This window comes from Parasteatoda tepidariorum, chromosome 10, assembly GCF_982258835.1.
Source record: "Parasteatoda tepidariorum strain Cologne lab strain chromosome 10, Ptep-v5.0, whole genome shotgun sequence".
Lineage (NCBI taxonomy): Eukaryota > Metazoa > Arthropoda > Arachnida > Araneae > Theridiidae > Parasteatoda > Parasteatoda tepidariorum.
In genome coordinates this window covers 15320981-15343756 of record NC_141764.1, presented here as the reverse complement: position 1 = coordinate 15343756, position 22776 = coordinate 15320981, and the positions used below count along the sequence as shown (strand labels likewise).

The window sequence follows — 22776 nt, the reverse complement described above, 5'->3', positions numbered from 1 at the left end:
TGCGACTGTAACTTATTCATCATTTTGTTGCTCTATTTCAGAAATTTGTGCATCTTGAAATGTGCAAAATTGAAAAATTTGAATTTAATTTATTTCTCTTTATTTACTGTTTATTAAAAATATTTAAAACAATTACTATTTAAATATTCATACATAAGTTGTGAAAACAAATATAAAGCTTCGTAAACGATTTTATGTTAAGATATGAAGCAGTATATGAGAAATCATAATGGCAAAACTTTGATATATCAAAAATTTTCTTTTTATCTCAAATCAAATAGTAAGAAATATATATATCCCAAGTATCAAATTATTTCTTATAATAAATTTAAATTCAGCAAATAAGCTTAATTAGCAAATAAATTTAATTAGCACATAAATGTAATTTTTTGACGCAGTTGTCTTTTGGATAAATATATATCATGCAATGAAAGATATTTATAACACAGAAATAACAGTTCCAATTTGAAAGTCCTTTATAAATTATTCTGTAACAAAAAAAAAAACAATTGCTAAAAAAACATATAAAGAAAAGACAAAATCTCAAGAGTATAAAAAATAATATCATTTTATCAAATCAGAAAAGCTGTGACATCATGTTAATAGTTGTGCCAATGCATCATTCGTAAGTCATTTCATTAAAGGCATATCTGCTGTCTAAATATAAAACTCAATTAATTCAATTGGAAATTTCAGTTTATTTCTTTTTTATCATTATATAAAGTTAATACGATCGAATCTGAAATCACATTTAGAACAAAGGTAAGTTGCGCCCTTTTTTTTTCTTTTGTCTTTAATGATTTGTTACCTGGTTTCAGTGTTAAACTTTTAAACTATCATTTTTGACATTCTTATTCCAAAGATCATCGATAAAACTAATGTTTTTATTTTATTAACAGCTTCGCTTACCAATTTTTTTGAAAAAAAAATGCAAAAAAAATCAACATATTTTTTTATTTCAGTGATAAATACAAGGAATTAGTAGTTTTACATTGATTTCTAAAAATTTCTACAATGTTGTTATTATTTTATAGACCAATTAAAGTTTAGCAACCTTTAATAATTATCACTATGAATAATATTCACAATATCGTTATATTAAATGCGTCAATGTGTCTTATCTGCAACAGTTACTGTTTTTAAATTATGAACTTGATGTTGTTTTATTTGTTGGCAAACTTGGCTTCAAGGCACCAATAACTGATAGGTACTGATTTTTTTTTTAGATATTTTCGATTTATAAGTTTATGATACATTTATTAAAAGTATATTGATATAAAGTTCAAGAGCTTAAAATTAGTTATCGAAAGAAGATGTGAACGATAGCTATGAAATGTTTTAGAATCCGAATTTAATTAATTAAAAGGCTTTGAAGTTTAAACGCCTTTCAATCAAAATAATTATATTTATGTTAAGCATTATCAATTACGAGGAAATATAATCTTTTTCACAATTTTCGATAACTTACGTCAGTTTGCATATTTGTTTATACCAGTTTTACTTCTGCAATTAAACTATGTGCTTAGGAAGCTTGCAGCATGTATAACTTTCAGTTTTTTTAGTATTTTTGTCTGTTTCTATTGCCTAAATATTTTGTAAACAAGTTATTTCCATGATAGCTTATGTCTTAATAGTTTTCTTTATAGAAATTTTATATTTTTGCTACTCTGCTCGAATTACGTAATGCCGGAGAAAGGTGATTGAGAATTTACTTGAGAATTTGCTTGCTGCAGAATAAAAAACGATTCAAATCGGTGCTCCCGTTCTCAAGCTGTTAGTGAACTTACTTTCAGACAGACTTTTTCTTTTACATGTTTAGACAAAAAAAGAGATAAAATCCCCACAAAAAGTTTTCTAACTATGCATAGTGTCCCAAACTTTGAAAGCAAGACTTTTATATGTGGTTCCCCAAATGTTACGGAAGAAATTATTTGTATAACAAAAATATCTTTCGTGTGAACAAAAACAGATTTTATTTTATCAATTTATGAATCATACTATAATTTTTACGTTCCTTTACTTTTCATTTTAGCAAAATTATTAATTATTTTAATTACGTTATAATTGCAAATCTTAGTTACTACTATTTATTCTAACCATCTTAATATTATAATTTTAAAAACATATTTATTTGAGCCTAAAGACAACTGTGCTAATTTGTATATAACTTTATTTGCTAATTTGTATATGACTTTATTTGTATTTGTATTGTATTAAACAATAACAATTTGTGTTTGTATTGTGTTATATATAATAAATAGCATATTCGGCAATACAATCATTACACATTTTTATAAATCCAATTATTATTAATTTCACCAATCAAATTATCATTGGATATTTTTTTTTCATTTATCCAACATCCGCTGTTACGACGACGTCTACTGTCAACAATTAGCCCTAAAAAATTGGCGGGATATCATAAAAGCATGACTTAAGAATAAGTTTCCATAGATTATATGACCAGTAAAAAGGTTCGAAACAATAGGGCAGTTCTTGAGGAGGTCACCAACCGTATGAATTCGATGGCACATAAGACAATCAGCTGAATCATTTACCTCTATCAGATGTAACCGATTATCACTAAGTCTAGCAATCTTATTATTATTTATTCAAACAATTTTAGAGTTATATATTTAATCAATCATATTACTATTTTTTTTACAATAGTATTATTATTCAGTTTATCCATCGGATTAATTTTTTATCAATTCTATTATCATTTATTTTACCAATAGTATTATTATTCATTTCATCAATTGTATTATTATTTATTTCATCAATTCATTTAGTATTTATTCTATCATTTCTATTATTGTTTTTGCATCAATCGTAGTCAGACCCTCAATGAACTGATCTTAAGACACGAAAACCGCAAGCATCAAGTCAAGCATCATTGATTGCGGTCTGTGTACGGATAGTTGACCACTTTGATCAGGCTACGAAGGGAGAAAGGGTATGCGGCATCGGTCCTTGTTAAAATGTTCTACCATAGAGTGCTCGACTTTGCGTGCAGGTCTCCGGGCTACCGAAGCGGTGGAGCCATCAACTTCACAGAGGATCAAAATTGTTACGACATGCCTTCGGATCATCCTCAGGGATGTTTCCCACACCGTCGCCAATAGCCCATTGTGCTGCTCTAGTGCTGCGGGAAAAAAATAAAAAATCATTATTTAGCAACTCTATTATAATTTATTTCAGCAATCATAACATTATTTATTTTAGCAATCATACTTTTATTTATTATTTCCTTTATCATTCTAGTTTATCAACTTACTTACTATTTATTCTTTAGGTATTTTATTGCTTAATCACTTTTTCAATGTTTGTTGTTGCTAAGGGCTACATTAGTGTACATTTTTGCAGACAATTGATGTGATATTTAGAACGAAAAAAGAAGACGACAATGTTTCAGTACATATTGTTCTTGATTCTTGCCCTTTTCTGTTTTGTGATAGCCACTGGCTATCATCATCCAATTCATCCAACGTATCCAGATTCAACTCTGCCACCACCACCATTTGAATTCGTGAGCACCATTTTCCACGAATCATTTACAATTACCATATACCACTAATTTTTCTCGTAGCTTGTATTTTTTTATAACTCTAACTTTTGTCGTCGCACGCTTATTAATAACATTTTGAAGGTGTAATTTTTATTTTTATTTTAATTCATTAACATTTTATGAAACACATTGAGAATCATTAGCCAAAAAACTGCAACTAAGAGTCTTTTAATTGAAATTTTGTTTTATGGCACTTATAATGCTTTTAGAAAATGCAATCAGAAAATGATATTTAATTATGCTCCCAACTTCCTTTTAAAATGCAACTTATCTCATTGTTACACATTGATATCATTTGCTTAGAACTTGTTAAATTATTAAGAGTAATTTATATTCATGGTTTTCTAATATCACCGCTTTTAAAATATATTTTAGCGATCGTAAAATTTTTTTTCTAAAATGAGCCTTCACTAGATTGGCTCTTATTTTTTTAAATTTTTGAAAGGTTTGCTTTTATCCCTCAAAAAACTATGAAAATTAAGAAAACCAATAAGTTTTATATGCTGCACATAAACAGCAAGGAAATAGAACGCATAAAATATGTTCAAATTGAAGAGAAAGCATGGAAAAATTTCAGAATAATGCAAAAAGGAAAAAAGAAAAAAATAATAATAATAATCCGAAAAAATGGGTGGGGGGAAGATATAATCTTTTTATCAGCTCACACGATTATATTCGCATAAAGGAGTGCTTTCTAATATTTTATGAATATAGCCAAAGCTAAATATTTCTACACAAAATTATTTTTGAAATGAAACGGAATAGAATGCATTAAGTAAAAATATCACGTAAAAATTTTAAAGTTTTTTAAAACTTTATTTCCATTAAAATGCTGAACTTTTAAATACGGAATTAAAAAATAGTAAGAATTTTAAACTTAGTAATTTCAATAATAATATTGTCATTAATATTTTTTAGCTTTTTATAAGAGATTAAAAATTAAAATTAGCAATATACAATTTCCTTACTTAATTATCAGTCCTAAATTTCATAAAATTCTTGTAAGATTTAGAACTATCACATTTGGATCTAATGCTTATTTAACTAAACCTGGCACCATTTTCTCTAACTACTTAAATAGAATTATTAACAACATTTCTAGAGAAGGTTTCTCTTGGATTATCACTAATAATCAACCGATTTTAGATTTCCTTAAATATAATAAAATTAATTCTATTGCGACTTTTGATTTCCAGGATCTTCTCAATAGCATTCCCCTTTCTAAACTAAAAAATGTCCTTTTGAATTATTACTATGATTTTAAAAATATCCTTTGTTGCAATTTTGATTATTGGGAAATTCTGATTAATTTTTGTCTTTTTAATAATTATCTTTACAATAGAAGAGATATTTTTCTTCAAATTGATGGAATACCACAAGGATCTAATTATTCATCTCTCTTAGCTAACTTATTTTGGCATTATTATGAAAAAAATTATACTCTTAGTATTAAATTTGTTTTTTATATCTTAATGACTTAATTATCTTTAATTTTCAAGATTTTACTATTTTATTAATTGATATTTACCCTGAGGAATTAATCTTACTTCGAAATCATGATGATAATATTAATTTAAATTTTTTGGATTCGGGTATTATAAAAGTTGAAAATATCTGCTCTGTTGATTTATACGATAAAAGAAATGATTTTAATTTTAATAATAATAAACTAATTACTTGGAATTCTAATGTTGCTAGGAGCATCTATTTAAATACCACTTTTAATGAAATGAACAGAATTAAAAGAATGTGTAGTAATATTTATTTATCCAAGAAACAAATCAATAAACTCTTTCAAAATTTGAAAATAAGCAATGGATATCCAACTAAAGTTATAAGATTTTATATAAAATCATTGAATTAATTGTATATTTTTGGGGATATATTTAAAAACATTTTCTTTGTTAATTTACTAATTTCCCCATGTGCAAATTCATTTCGGGTAAGTCCGTTGCCAAAATTGTTTACTAAATAATTTCTTTGCTAATTTGTATAATTTTGCCATGTGCAAATCAATTTCGGGCAAATCCGTGGTCAATATTGTTTGCTAAAAATTCCTTTCCAAAAAAAATTCCTTTGTTAATCTATGTAATTTTTCCATGTGCAAATCCATTTCGGGCAAATCCGTGGGTAAAATTATTTACTAAAAATTTCTTTATTAATTTTTCCATGTGCAAATACATTTCGTTCAAATCCGTGTTAAAATTATCTGTTAAATTTTTTTTTCTTTGATAATTTATATAATTTTTCCATGCGCAAATCCGTGGATAAAATTATTTGCAAAATAGGCAATTTATGTTTCTCTCTTCTATTTTATATTTTTTCTTAAATAAATTATTATTTTCTAAAAGTATTTATGGACAACTTTCTTAAATTATCCAGTATAATATTACCTTGCTCACATCCATTTCGGGCTTATCCTTGGTAACTAACAAATCACTTCAGCAATGCAGTAAGAACGGCACTTTAAAACAAAACCCCTCTAGTTACACTCAATTTGCGCTTTTGTTTTCATATTTTGTAATCTGGCAATCTTGTTGCGAAAATATTTTTAAATCATTTCCCGTTCATGTAAGTACATTTGATTTCGCTATTCGCTTTATTGTTTTTGTTTTTATTTTATACTGTTTTTTCTTTTTATTTTATTTTATATTCTGTTTTTACGTGTTATTTTTACTTATTGTGTTTCATTTTATTTGTTGTAATTTTTAAAAAAAAAATTTTTGAGCTCTCCTCACACTATTGCATTTTTATATTTTGTTTGGCTATATTGATACAATATCAGAAAGCACTCTTTTTTGCGGATATAATCATGTGGGCAGATGAAAATATTATATGTTTTTTTCCGGGTTTTTTAAAAAAAATTTAATCTTTTTTTTTTTTAATCAGTTGTTTGTTATTTTTTTAATTATTGCTCCCCCCCCTTCCTTTTCATATGTCTATAATTTTAATTTGTTTTATCTTCATTTTGAACTTTATATATATACATATATCTATATATATATATATATATATATATATATATATATATATATATATATATATATATATATATATATATATATATATATATATATATATATATATATATATATATATATATATATATATATATTTATATATATATATATATATATATATATATATATATATATTTATATATATATATATATATATATATATATATATATATATATATATATATATATATATATATATATATATATTTATATATATATATATATATATATATATATATATATATATATATATATATATATATATTTATATATATATATATATATATATATATATATATATATATATATATATATATATATATATATATATATATATATATATATATATATATATATATATATATATATATATATATATATATATATATATATATATATATATATATATATATATATATATATATACACCAAAGTATTTTCTTTCAATATTCTTTTAGGACCCCCAGCTTGTAAACCTGTAAAAGGTGATACAGCAAAGACGTTTCCTGACTGCTGTGATGGATGCCACCTTATTTAATGAAACAAAGGACACAATAAATATTATTTGAAATAAATAATAAAGATTGTTTCTTCTTTGACCGCGTTTGTTGTGTTTAAATAAAGCAAAAAGAATAATTTATTATAAATGTTTTTATGTGCAGTGCTGCCATCTAGAAATTGGTTTGAAGACATGCAAATTATCTGCCTGGAAACAACACAAAGAAACAGTTTGATGTATAAACTTTCCTTTTGGAAAATTTGGAAAATTATTACCATAATTTGCTATTATTCTATATCTTACATTACATTACTATACTTAATAGTTTGTCTTTCTTTATCTAAACTACACTAATTCGCAATAATTCAAATTAAAAAATCTTTTGACAAGCACTGGAAATTTTTATTCTAAGAAAACTCTAGCTAAATTTGGCAAAAACGAATTAGCTAGACTTTTGTAAAGTCTGAAAAATTTTAAGTAAAGTGTAACAAAGAAAAGTAAAGTGTACCTCAATTCTAGTAAAGTGTTAACTCTAGTAAATTGTAACAAAGGAACCACCTCTACCTTCACCCAATTTGATTCCTTTTTGTGTAATTTAAGACTTTATTTATTATATTTAAAAATATATCAACATTTTTCTTTATAAGAGATATTTAGTAAAATTATAAACGTTTTTAAATTTTTTTATTTGGAAATGATTTGCTTAGTTTGTGAAGAATTTTATGTATTTTTCTATTATGCTTATTTTTTAAAAATAATAATAATAATTTCTAAGATGTGAAAAAAAATTATTGCTACGAATTTCAACTGCGAAAGTGACTACTTATTATAAACACTAATTGACTCCCGATGGCTGAGTGGTAGCGCTTCGAGCCCTCGTGCCACAGGTCCTGGGTTTGATCTTCAGGCCGGGCAAGGTAGATTCAGCCTTTAATGGATTAAACACTGGAGGTTCTGCGTTCGGGTTACCATCCAACCGGAACATCTACTCCTGCCCCCCAGTGCCTAAGGTTAAAAAATCTGAGAAGGGGACAGAAGGCCTTGGCCCTATGGGCTGTCGCTCCAATAAGTGTAGTTTAGTATAAAAACTAATTATTTTTAAAATCGATAAGCAAACGCTAAAATTATTCGATTGAACTAGGTAGAATGAGCAATTAAAAATATCGCTCTCAATAAATTTTGTTCCCAAGATCAGAGTTTCACATATTACTTTCGAATCATACTGGTTCATAAGGGAAAACTCAAAGGCTTATTAATAACCATATTTATTGTTAAACCGTTTGTATTCAGGTATCGCAATAAATAATTCCGTTAGTGTTCTTAACAATAAACAGTAAAAATTCGGAAAAACGCAAGTCACTTAGATACAGGATTCGGCTAACAAGATTGAAATTTAACAAAAGGTTTCTTGACTTAGTTACTTATTTTCAAAGAGAACTAACTTTTGAAACTGCTCCATTGGTTGGTGCTTAAATGAAATAAATCTGAAACTTATGTTAGTACTCAAAACATATTTAATGTTGCACGCATTTAAGAGTTTCAACAGAAATTGTGTAATAATTATTAAAGTAATATCAGAATTTTCTTTAAAGAAGGCCTTTATTTAGACTACATCCATTATTACGCGTTTGCAATTCCCATTTTTTATTAGCTTCGGCACGCGTGAACAATTTTACAATTTTTGACTTACTTTTTTTCCTCTTTTTTTTATGTCAATCCTTGTCTCTGCAAAGGTACCTATTAGTATACAGATCTTTCATACCATGAGATTAATAATATCGGTTGAACTGGATTGATACAGATGTGTTTGAATTAGGCAGAGAATAAATACATAAATGAAAAGATCATTGATATGTAAATTAAAGAAGAGTCCCAGTTCAATTTTTATGAATTGAAAAGCTGTTAACAGATAACAATCATCAATATTAAAAAATTTAAAGATTACAAAGCAAGAAAGGATTCCGTATTAATGATTTCTATTACTGTTTGATTAAGTAACTGAAAAAGGGGTTACAAAAACTTATGAGAAAATATATATTGTGGCAAAATAATTAGCAAGAGTAAATTATCGCGATCCCACAATTAACCATTTTAACAAATTTATCATCGTTGAATTATTAACATTTTTAATTGTTTTTAAGCAAAATCATAAAGAGATTAATTAAATTATGAAATCATGATTATTTATTAGATAAGTGAAGAGCCTTTCAATTCTTATATTTCATTAAATCACACTATTCAGAAAATATTAAGTGTTCATTTACTTTTTCAAAGCAATTCGTGAGCAATGAAAATTCTTAAAAACACAAATACGCTTAGATATATAAACTAAGGAAAAAAGTATGGTCAAAACATCCAGAATATGGTAGAATTTACCATGCTCCTGGCTCTATGGGAACACCAAAAAAATCGTTTTTACCAAAGCGCTATGGTAATTAAGTTTTCATTTTTAATATCCATAGAGAAGCAAAAGATTCTTGTAATTAATAATAATCATTTTTTGATACATAACTCTATGGCAAAATACCTATAATAGAGAAATATTGCCATAGCTGTATGGCAAAGGTGTACCATAGCTTATGGAAAAATTTCTTCATAAGCTATAACATACCTTAGATTTATGACGAAAATATGCCATGTGAAAAATGCCCTAGGATATTCTTATGGGGTTTTGCCTATGGTAAAATTTTGCCACACACTTTTGCTATATACGTATGGCAAATGTTTGCCATATATGTATGGCAAAATTTAATATAAAAAATGCCATAGGATATTCCTATGGGGTTTTGCCTATGGTAAAATTTAGCCACATACGTATGGCAAATTTTTGCCATTCATGTATGGCGAAATTTTGCCATACTTATATGACAAAAGTACATGGAATAATTTTACCATTTGCAAAAACCCCATAGGAATATCCTATGGCATTTTTTTACGGCAAACCAATGGCAAATTTTCATAAGGAAAGAATCTTGGTAAAATTAATCATGATGAATAGTTTTATCAAATGTGATAAAATTTAGTTAAAATGGTAAAATTTGGTAATTTTATCATGTCATTATTTAAATACGATATATTTATTAACCAGAAATATGAGGGGGGGTTTCAAACCAGAAATGTCATTGCCATGCAGTAAAGTAGTCTCACACAGTATTTTTTTCTCCGTGTACAATGCCTTTATATTTTTTTCTGATTAATGGGAAGTCGCTAAACTACATTCTCATTTCAGAACTACCCCTAAATTTAACAGATATGCCACATCGGCTTAAATCTGAATTTCGTGTGACAGCATATAACTTTAGAAATATATTTTTCCGCTCGAAATTTAGCCATAATAAAAATTGCCATTCGAAATATTTCTTTTAGTTAATAAAATATAAATTTCAAAAAAATATTTTTCATAAATGTAATTTTGCTTAATACTTTTGATTAAGAACTTTTTTTTAAATTTAAAATGCAACTGAAACAATTTCAGTTAAAATAAATTTATCAATATTTGAACAGCCTCTCCAGTTGTCAGAATAAAACTTTTATCATTAATTTTTGTCATTATATTAATGAATGACTTCAATAATTTTCTATAAATTCTTATATTATTCTATTTATTCCTATATTATATGATATCAATTCACATTCTTGAAACAACTCATCTTAATTATACAAGATTTGTAACAACTAGCTTCCATTTTAATAAGTAGAATTTCAAGCATTTTGAGAAAAATCGCACGGTCAAAAATCAAAACTAAATGAAAATATAGCAAACTCACATTTCTGAACTAATAGTAGATTTAATTTTTGTCTCTTATATGCTCCAATAATATAGTGCGTATCGAGAGGAATCTGTTATTAAAATGTTAATTACAACGTAAGTCAAACAGCGCACTTATTTACTATTATTAATTATGTGACCCTATGAATTTCATTTGTTAGGACTTATTCACAAAAGCAAAATTAACTTTTACTATCCTAAGTATAGTTTGTCAACGGGAAAGACCCCCCACCCACCCACCATCACCAAGTTTGAGACCGTCCGTTGCCATGGAAACAAGAATAGAGCATTTCAGGGAGGGTAGCTTCTCTTTACTAAGACTATGCATGCGTACCAGTATTCTCAATATTGATCCTCTGTAGAGGTGATGCCATCCCCTCCTAAGTAGCCCGAACACTTAGGGCGAATTCGAATACGAGAACAGTTTAACCAGTGCTGATACCGAACAGAGATGCATAACTTCGGTGATCTACTGGGATTCGTGTCTTACCTACGATCAGAACAATATCGCAAACAAGCGTTAAAACTTATAAGCTTACGATTGCTCATTCGATAAATACTTCGGTTTTCAGTTCTTTGTTGCCAACGTGAAAAAGAAATTTTATATTTTTAACTAAATTTACACATTCGCAATCATATTTTATACTGTAAGAATTTTTATGTATTGTAGATAGTCTTTAATCATTCTGATAGAGTAAATAAAATAGATATAAACAATATTTTGCCACACTCAAAATTATTCCAGGGGGAAATATTTTACTTAAAATTACATTAAAAATGTGCAAAAAATTTCAGAAATATACTGAAAGCCAAACGCGTGATAGCGGGTTAAATTTAAATACAATTTCAATAATGCGGGATTTGAATTATGTTACAATGTTGCGACTGTAACTTATTCATCATTTTGTTGCTCTATTTCAGAAATTTGTGCATCTTAAAATGTGCAAAATTGAAAAATTTGAATTTAATTTATTTCTCTTTATTTACTGTTTATTAAAAATATTTAAAACAATTACTATTTAAATATTCATACATAAGTTGTGAAAACTAATACAAAGCTCAGCAAATGATTTATCTTAAGATATGAAACAGTATATGAGAAATCATAATGGCAAAACTTTGATACATCAAAAATTTTCTTTTTACCTCAAATCAAATAGTAAGAAATATATATATCCCAAGTATCAAATTATTTCTTATAATAAATTTAATTTTAGCAAATAAATTTAATTTGTTCATAAGTTGTCTTTTGGATAAACATGTATCATGCAATAAAAGATATTTATAACACAGAAATAACTATTCCATTTTGAAAGCCCTTTATGAATTATTTTCTAATAAAATATTTGTAAAAAATAAAATTGCTCAAAAAAGCATTTAAGGAAAAGACAAAATCTCAAGAGTATAAAAAATAATATCATTTTATCAAATCAGCAAAGCTGTGACATCATGTTAATAGTTGCGCCAATGCATCATTCGTAAGTCATTTCATTAAAGGCATATCTGCTGTCTAAATATAAAACTCAATTAATTCAATTGGAAATTTCAGTTTATTTCGTTTTTTTAACATTATATAAAGTTAATACCATCTAATCTAAAATCACATTTAGAACAAAAGTAAGTTGCGCCTGTTTTTTCTTCTTCTGTCTTTAAGGATTTCTGTGTAAAACTTTTAAACTATCATTTTTGACATTCTTATTTCAGAGATCTCTTATAAAACTAAAGCTTTATTTTAGTTAGCTTTTATTTTATTAACCACTTACGAATTTTTTTAAAAAAAAATGCAAAAAATCAATATATTTCTTTATTTAATAAGGAGCTAAAACAAAACATAGTACACAAGTTCTAATTTGAAATTCTAAATTTTTTATGAGTAAAACAGTATTTAATTTACCATAAGTTTACTATCCCAAATTATTTTGGGCAAATGAGAAAAGTTAAATATTAGTCTTTGTATATGTTCACATCTTCATAATCTGAAAAATTATTTGCATTACTTTCACTTTCAGTTATTTCTATAACAAAAATATCTTTCGTGTGAACTAAAACAGAATTTATTTTATCAATATTAATAACTTTTACGAATCATAGTGTTTATTTTATCATTCCTATTGTGATTTTTTTAATCCATCATACTAAAATTTTCAAGTTCCTTTACTTTTCATTTTATCAAAATTATTAATTATTTTAATTACGTTATAATTTCAAATCCTATTTATTACTATTTATTCTAAAAATCTTAATATTATAATTTTAAAAACATATTTATTTCAGCCTAAAAATAACTGTATCAATTTGTAAATAACTTTATTCGAATTTGTATTATATTAGATATATTAAATAACATTTTCGATAACACAACTATTATTTATTTTTATGAATTCAATTATTAGTAATTTTACCAATCATATTTTCATTGAATATTTTTTTCTTCTATCCCACATAAGCTGTTACGACGACGCCTACTGTCAACAATTAGCTCTACAAAATGACGAGATATGGCAAAAGTGACCAGCAAAAAAGTTCGAAACAATAGGGCAGTTTTTGAGAAGGTCGCCAACCATATGAATTCGATGGCATATAAGACAATCATCAGAATTATTTACCTCTATCAGATGTAAACGATTATCATTAAGTTTAGCAATCTTATTATTATTTATTCAAACAATTTTGGAGTTATCAATCATATAACTATTTTTTTTAAAACAGAATTACTATTTAGTTCATCACTCGGATAAATCTTTTTATCAATTCCATTATTATTTATGTTACCAATAGTATTATTATTCATTTTATCAATTGTATGATTGTATATTTTACCAATTCAATTAGTATTTATTCTATCAATTCTGTTATTGTTTATTGCATCAACCGTAGTCTGTCCCTCAATGGAGTGATCGTAAGGCACTGTACCCAGTAGATTACCGAAGTCAAGCATTATTGAGTGCGGTCAGTGTGCGGGTGGTTGACCACTTTGATCCGGCTAAGAAGGGACAAAGGGCGTACGGTATTGGCCCTCGTTAAGCTGTTTTATCGTAAAGTGCTCAACTTCGCACGCATTGGGCTACCAAAATTGGGGTGCCCAATTGGGGTACCCCCTTGACAGAGATTCAAAATTGTTACGACATGCCTTTGGATCATCCTCAGAAATGTTTCCCACACAGTCGCCAATAGCCAATCATACAGCTCTAGTGTGACGTAAATAAGCAACAAACAAATAGTATTTAGCAATTCTATTGGAATTTATTTCAACAAACATAACATTATTTATTTTAGCAATCATATTGTTATTTATTATATATTTTAGCATTTTACCTTATCATTCAACTTTATCATCTTACCTACCATTCATACTTTAGGTATTACTATTTACAGGCGATGAAGGGAAAAAGAGTATATGACAGGGGTGGCGAACCTTTATACACCAACGTGCCATTTTTTCTGAAAAATTGTTTAATGAGATCATAGACGTGCCGTCAAATAATTTTGACCTCGTGATTATAGGGAAAATAATAATACTAAATACTATCAACTCAAAATTCATTATTTGCATTGAAAAAAACATTTTGCCATGTCTTAAAACAGCTTAAAGTAACATCAGTGTGACTTCTGTTGTTGCAAATTAGATAACAAACAATTTATATTAGGTTGTAAGATGTTAGTTTAAGCAGGACTGTTAATTTTTTTGCTAGTTATTTCATGTTAGCTGGTTTTTTTATGGTTATTAGTTGTTTTTCATCATTAATTGTTAATTTTTTTATTAATAATTGTTTATTATTTTGTTTCTTTTTTGTGAATTTTAACTTCATTGTTACATATGATTCATAATGTGATAACATTTGTATAATAACAATTCATAGTGTAATAACAATTGTGATCGGTGGCGTGCTCAAAATATTGCGACTCGTGCCTTAAATGGCACGCGTGCTATTGGTTCGCCATCCCTGGTATATGGTATTAGTCTTCGTTAAACTGTCCTATCGTCGAGTGCTCGACTTCACGAGCAGGTCTTCAGTCTGCCGAAGCAGGGGAGCCATCCCCTTTACAGAGGATCAAAATTGTAACGGTATGCCTTTAGATCATTCTCAGGGATTTTTACCACACAATAGCCCATCTTCCAACTTTAGTGCTACGTAAATAAACAACAAAAAAACAGTATTGAACAATACTATTATAATTTATTTCAGCAATCATAACATTATTTATTTCAGCAATCATAACATTATTTATTTCAACAATCATATTGATATTTATCATTTATTTTATCATTCTACTTTATCAACTTACTTACTATTTATTCCTAAGATATTTTATTGCTTAATCACTTTTTCAATGTTCGTTGTTGCTAAGAGCTACATTAGTTTACATTTTTGCAGATCATTGCTGTGGTATTTTGAAAGAAAAAATGAAGACAATGTTTCAATGCATATTGTTCTTGACTCTTGCAATTTTCTGTTTTGTGATAGCCACTGACTCTTTATCTTTTAATCCACCCCCATCTCTGAAAAACCCAATAGATGAAGCCGTAAGTATCATTTACCACGAATCATTTATAATTAACATTTACCATATACTATTAATTTTTCGCGTTATTTGTAGTTTCTTATAACTCTAACTTTTGTCGTCGCACACTTATTTATAACATTTTTTGTTGTAATTTTCTTTATTTTAATTTATTGTCATTTTATATAACACATTATGAATTATAAGCCAAAAAACTGTTACTAAGTGAATTTTAATTGAAATTTTGTTTTACGGAACTTATAACGCTTTCAAGAAATGCAATCAGCAAATGATATTTAATTTTGTTGCCAACTTCCTTTTAAAATGCAACTTATCTCATTCGTACGCATTGATTTCATTTACTTCAGTACCTAAAAACCTTCAAAAAATTGAATTTGAGATTTTGATCAATAATTAAACTAGAAACTATTAGCTTTCTAACGATATATTGCTTTTGTTTGAAATCCACGTAGAAGTGCACTTAAACTTAATTTAAAAAATGTAAACAAACCGAAAACACCCATGCCACGCCCACTTTTGACAGACGATTTCGTTATAATGTTCATTATTTTTTGCATGTGCTATTACCAATCTATTAAAAAATTATTTATAATTTCAACTTAACAATATCTTTAGTTGATTGTAACTTTAACTGGATTATTTGTTTGTTCTTTATTTCTATGCGATTTTCGAGAATTTTGAATATAAAACTGAGATTTACATTAGTTTGATTTGTTAAGTCTATTTTTGTTTTGTTCTTTTATTATGCTGTTATTAGGTCATAATTTTTACGTTTTTTTTATTCATCATTACGTTTTTGTTTACTTACGTAAAAGATAAGAAAATGAAGTACTGAAATGCAAAAAAACATTGCTTATGGACCAGGATTGTTTTGAAGCTGTCATGGATTAGGAATTTCGTTTACATTATTCGAATTTACCTTGGACCGGATTTTTTTTTCTCCCTAATTTCTAGTTACATCATTTTGATTTTTTGTTTAAATGTTCTATACATAATATTTCTAATTTTGAAGTAAATTCTTATTTACAGTTCTTTTGTTAATTATTTCTGTGTTTAGAATGTTTATCTTGAAATATGCATTTTCTTAGATTTTTTTTGTAATATTGTTATTTTTTTTAAACAAAAATACTTTTAACTCATTTAAATTTAAACAAAACATCTTGTTAAGGACTTGAATATTCAATTTTCATGAATAAAATTTAGGGGTGATTTATGAATTATACAATTTTATAATTATCGCATTCAGTTTGATCATTTTAAGGGCTTTTTATTCGCTCGAAAAGTGAGGAGAGTATAGTATATAAACCTATTTTTCAGTCAAATAAAAGAAACATTTAAGAGTAAACTTAGAAACAATATGATTTTTGAATTTAAATTTCAAATATCGTTGGTAGTCTAATATTTACGCTTTAAATGCAAATAACTCAAAACTATGTTTTTTTTTGCCTCGATGTACCTTTTCTTGAAAACTATTGATCACAACACTTTGATTTTTGATTTAAAAAGTTCCTTTAGTACTGTAGTTTGTGCTGAAGTGAGCAGTTTTTTTAGAGAGACTTAATATTTTTTTAATTCAAAATTTTCGGATGAAAATGTGAAGCTTTTAAAATTTTCTGACATGCTGTGTAATTTATTTTTTTAAATTTCTTTTAATTTACTAAATTTAAAAAAGTTCACTTCAGTATAATCTAGAATATCTATTACATACACAAAAAAAATTTCAAAGCTCTAACTACGATACTATTTTAATAAAGGTACATCGAAATATGCCATTTTAACATTGTCAACATAGGAGGTACCGAACCCCCTTAAAACTTGCTAAATTATAAAGAGTATTTTATATTCGTATTTTCTAATATCACTGCTTTTAAAATATATTTTATCTATCGTATCAAAAATGAACTAAAACGAGCATACCCTAAGTGGACTTTTATTTTCTAACTTTTTAAAAGTTTTGCTCTTACCCCTTATCTTTTTTCAATAAAGAAGAAAAACAATTCACTTAAAATTTTATGTCGATCAAACAAATGTTTATTTAATTAATATTATTTAAGCTTTAACTTTACAAGTAGAATTTTAATCCAATCGATGATATCTTTAGATAAAATTGTTCAAATTCTCATAAATGAAAACTAAATTGGAAAAAAAAGTTACTGTAAACATTTTGAAAATATTTGCTTCTCCCAATTATCAACGCAAGGAAAATTTATGTATGAAATTGCTGAATGTTAAATATTTTTTAAAACTGCGAAACTCTATAAAACAACTTTTTGAAAATTTGATTTCTCAACAACTGTACAAAAAATTTCACTCAAATTTTGTGCTATGCCATACAAAATTACAGTCATTAAAATAATGTAAATAATTGTATACCTTGGAACACAAAATTTTTTTGACCATTATTAATAAAAATAATGAGAAGTAATAAATATTTGCTAATAGTTAAATTTTGAGTGGAATTATCTTTGGGCAAACGAATTTAATGATTTTAGACACAAAAAAAAAATCCAATTCGCGTAAAAATTTCTTGAGATATGGCGTAATACCTAAAAAATAAAATTAACATTAAGAGAACCTAGCTTTGGACTGCTCTCTTGGGGCAATATTTTCCAGATTGAGGCTATTCTCTATATATTGTAGGTCATCAACCCGAATCCGTCAAAAGAATGTACACTTGCAACTTAAAATTCTGATTAATTAGCATATTTGAGGTCTCACTTCCTCAATCCTTAAAAATTCAATCTCAAAACTAGAAGATCTGGTCATAAGATGAAAAGTTATTCAGGATGATAATTTTTGTTTTGCAAACTCTACATATTTTTTGTATATTAAATATATTTTCACTGTCATAAATAAAAATGCTTCTTTTAAAAATTAATTTCAGAATCCTATTATATTCCCTACGGGTTCTCCAACTCACTAATGAAGATGAAAAAAGGCACATCCCTGTTAATACTGCAGTAACAAGTTTCCACTTTATATTTATTAAGTAATGATACAGTAATATAATATATTTTTAGACAGAATAAAATTCTAAAACTGTTTGTGTACGTTTGGCGTTTGTGTGTTGAGTTGCTGACAATGAAAAACTATCAAATATACCTTCACAGTATATCACCATCCGTATATGGGAATCTTATATACCAATTTCAAATTTTTGTTTAGAATTATTATTTGCGATATTTTAAATTTCCATCGGGTAAACATTAAACCACTGCAGCAGTCAAATGCAGATTATATAAATATTTATTAATTTAAAAATAATAAAATAAGCAACAAAAATGATAATACAACCAATGTTTGAAACTATTTATTGCAGTCAACGCTGATTATGTTGATTAGGTTATCCGCTGAAAGTTTGTTTGTTTATTTAGGGAGTATGATTATTTTGAGATAAAAGCATGCTAATAATTTAGCACAATTATACTATTAAAAAACTAAAAAATAGTATAATCAAGTAAATGAGTATTTACATTCAAAAATAAAAATAAATTTTTAAATTTACTTGACGCGTTTAATTGTTAATTAAAATGTGCTTTTGATTTCCAATCAGCTTTATTTAATTTGTTTAAGCCTGGTTAAACTATTGTATTGTTAGTACTTTTTGCGCTTGATATTTTGATCCAGGACTTAACTTTTAACTTGAAATAGATTCGATATCAATATCAGCTCTATAATTTCATCGATATGTCTTCATTTGAACCTTATCAGTATTCCGGTAATTATTTCTGTCCTTTTTCCTGTGTTAGATGGTGTGCCGGTTATCACTTGACGTCAGGGGGGTAGTGTCACCAGCACGCTAGTATGTGTTAGATGGTGTACCGGTTATCACTTGACGTCAGGGGGGTAGTGTCACCAGCACGCTAGTATGTGTTAGATGGTGTACCGGTTATTACTTGACGTCAGGGGGGTAGTGTCACCAGCACGCTATTATGTGTTAGATGGTGTACCGGTTATCACTTGACGTCATGGGGGTAGTGTCCCCAGCATGCTAGTATGTGTTAGATGGTGTACCGGTTATCACTTGACGTCAGGGGGTAGTGTCACCAGCACGCCAGTATGTGTTAGATGGTGCACCGGTTATCACTTGACGTCATGGGGGTAGTGTCACCAGCACGCTAGTATGTGTTAGATGGTGCACCGGTTATCACTTGACGTCAGGGGGGTAGTGCCACCAGCACGCTAGTATGTGTTAGATGGTGTACCGGTTATCACTTGACGTCAGGGAGGTAGTGTCACCAGCACGCTAGTATGTGTTAGATGGTGTACCGGTTATCACTTGACGTCAGGGGGGTAGTGTCACCAGCACGCTAGTATGTGTTAGATGGTGTACCGGTTATCACTTGACGTCAGGGGGTAGTGTCACCAGCACGCTAGTATGTGTTAGATGGTGTACCGGTTATCATTTGACGTCAGGGGGGTAGTGTCACCAGCACGCCAGTATGTGTTAGATGGTGCACCGGTTATCACTCGACGTCATGGGGGTAGTGTCACCAGCACGCTAATGTGTGTTAGATGGTGTACCGGTTATCACTTGACGTCAGGGGGTAGTGTCACCAGCACGCCAGTATGTGTTAGATGGTGCACCGGTTATCACTTGACGTCAGGGGGGTAGTGTCGCCAGCACGCTAGTATGTGTTAGATGGTGTACCGGTTATCATTTGACGTCAGGGGGGTAGTGTCGCCAGCACGCTAGTATGTGTAAGATGGTGTACCGGTTATCACTTGACGTCATGGTGGTAGTGTCACCATCACGCTAGTATGTGTTAGATGGTGTACCGGTTATCACTTGACGTCAGGGGGGTAGTGCCACCAGCACGCTAGTATGTGTTAGATGGTGTACCGGTTATCACTTGACGTCAGGGGGGTAGTGTCACCAGCACGCTAGTATGTGTTAGATGGTGTACCGGTTATCACTTGACGTCATGGTGGTAGTGTCACCAGCACGCTAGTATGTGTTAGATGGTGTACCGGTTATCACTTGACGTCAGGGGGGTAGTGTCACCAGCACGCTAGTATGTGTTAGATGGTGTACCGGTTATTACTTGACGTCAGGGGGGTAGTGTCACCAGCACGCTATTATGTGTTAGATGGTGTACCGGTTATCACTTGACGTCATGGGGGTAGTGTCCCCAGCATGCTAGTATGTGTTAGATGGTGTACCGGTTATCACGTGACGTCAGGGGGTAGTGTCACCAGCACGCCAGTATGTGTTAGATGGTGCACCGGTTATCACTTGACGTCATGGGGGTAGTGTCACCAGCACGCTAGTATGTGTTAGATGGTGCACCGGTTATCACTTGACGTCAGGGGGTAGTGCCACCAGCACGCTAGTATGTGTTAGATGGTGTACCGGTTATCACTTGACGTCAGGGAGGTAGTGTCACCAGCACGCTAGTATGTGTTAGATGGTGTACCGGTTATCACTTGACGTCAGGGGGGTAGTGTCACCAGCACGCTAGTATGTGTTAGATGGTGTACCGGTTATCACTTGACGTCAGGGGGTAGTGTCACCAGCACGCTAGTATGTGTTAGATGGTGTACCGGTTATCATTTGACGTCAGGGGGGTAGTGTCACCAGCACGCCAGTATGTGTTAGATGGTGCACCGGTTATCACTCGACGTCATGGGGGTAGTGTCACCAGCACGCTAATGTGTGTTAGATGGTGTACCGGTTATCACTTGACGTCAGGGGGTAGTGTCACCAGCACGCCAGTATGTGTTAGATGGTGCACCGGTTATCACTTGACGTCAGGGGGGTAGTGTCGCCAGCACGCTAGTATGTGTTAGATGGTGTACCGGTTATCATTTGACGTCAGGGGGGTAGTGTCGCCAGCACGCTAGTATGTGTAAGATGGTGTACCGGTTATCACTTGACGTCATGGTGGTAGTGTCACCATCACGCTAGTATGTGTTAGATGGTGTACCGGTTATCACTTGACGTCAGGGGGGTAGTGCCACCAGCACGCTAGTATGTGTTAGATGGTGTACCGGTTATCACTTGACGTCAGGGGGGTAGTGTCACCAGCACGCTAGTATGTGTTAGATGGTGTACCGGTTATCACTTGACGTCATGGTGGTAGTGTCACCAGCACGCTAGTATGTGTTAGATGGTGTACCGGTTATCACTTGACGTCATGGGGGTAGTGTCACCAGCACGCTAGTATGTGTTAGATGGTGTACCGGTTATCACTTGACGTCAGGGGGGTAGTGTCACCAGCACGCTAGTATGTGTTAGATGGTGTACCAATTATCACTTGACGTCATGGTGGTAGTGTCACCAGCACGCTAGTATGTGTTAGATGGTGTACCGGTTATCACTTGACGTCATGGGGGTAGTGTCACCAGCACGCTAGTATGTGTTAGATGGTGTACCGGTTATCACTTGACGTCATGGTGGTAGTGTCACCAGCACGTTAGGATCAAACTCCGTCAAAATTTATCTTCTTCGGTGATGGATGAGGAGAAGTGGTTCGAAGTCAAGTATTCCATATTTTCTGATTGAGGTATTTTCTGAAGTAAAACTTTGCTAATTTTGGCAGCGATATGATGGCTTAGAGTTACCTATATGATGGTTACCTTTCTCACCATTCATATCTCACATCCCGAATTTTTTATTTTGTAAATAATAATCTTTTGTTAAGCCATATGGAACTTAACATTGTTTTGAAAATCATGCCTATGCTGCTTTCTTTTGGATAAATAAAAATATTATGCTATAAAAGATATTTATAACACAGAAATATATGTCCCATTTTGCAAGCTCTTTGTGAATTATTCTCTAATAAAATACTTATTAAAATTGGAATTGCTAAAAAGAAAATTTAAGGTAACCACGAAATCTCAAGAGTATTAAAAATAATAGCCATTTATCAAATCAGCAAAGCCGTAACATCATGTTAATAGTTGTGCCAATACGTCTTCCTAAGTCATTTCATTAAAGACATATTTGCACTCTAAATATAAAACTCGAATAATTCAGTTTGAAATTTTAGTTTATTGCTCTTCAGCAATATATAAAGGTAATACTATCGCCCCTAAAATCACATTTAGAATAAAGGTAAGTTCCCCCGTTTTTTTTTCTTTTGTCTTGAGACGGTTTACCGGGTTTTAGTGGTAAAACTTTTAAACTAGCATTTTTGACGTTTTTATTCCAAATACGATTCCTAAAACTAATGCTTCTATTTTATTAAATGCAAGCTGCTCCCAACGATCAACCGATCTGCTTTTTAAAGAAGGCAAAATTTTAAGTTTTTTTCATATTCAAAATCATATAGGAAAAAATTTAAACAATATGTAAATATAATAAAATCATATTTCTGAGGTGAGAGATGATTTAATTTCTGTCTCTTACATGTTCTTATGGTATCGCAGTGAAATTGTAATTGAAATATTT

The 22776-nt window shown here is 29.6% G+C and overlaps 2 long non-coding RNA genes across 2 annotated transcripts; both read left to right on the top strand.

Annotated features, from left to right (window-relative positions):
* The first annotated feature begins 3366 nt into the window (after positions 1–3366).
* On the top strand, positions 3367–7185 carry LOC139426220 (uncharacterized). The gene is made up of 2 exons (XR_011637443.1): positions 3367–3529; positions 7047–7185. It is a non-coding gene; the product is annotated as an uncharacterized LOC139426220 (long non-coding RNA).
* A 5135-nt stretch (positions 7186–12320) lies between these two features.
* Positions 12321–18424, top strand: LOC122272473 (uncharacterized). The gene is made up of 3 exons (XR_006227029.3): positions 12321–12473; positions 15233–15381; positions 18265–18424. It is a non-coding gene; the product is annotated as an uncharacterized LOC122272473 (long non-coding RNA).
* The last annotated feature ends 4352 nt before the right edge of the window (positions 18425–22776 follow it).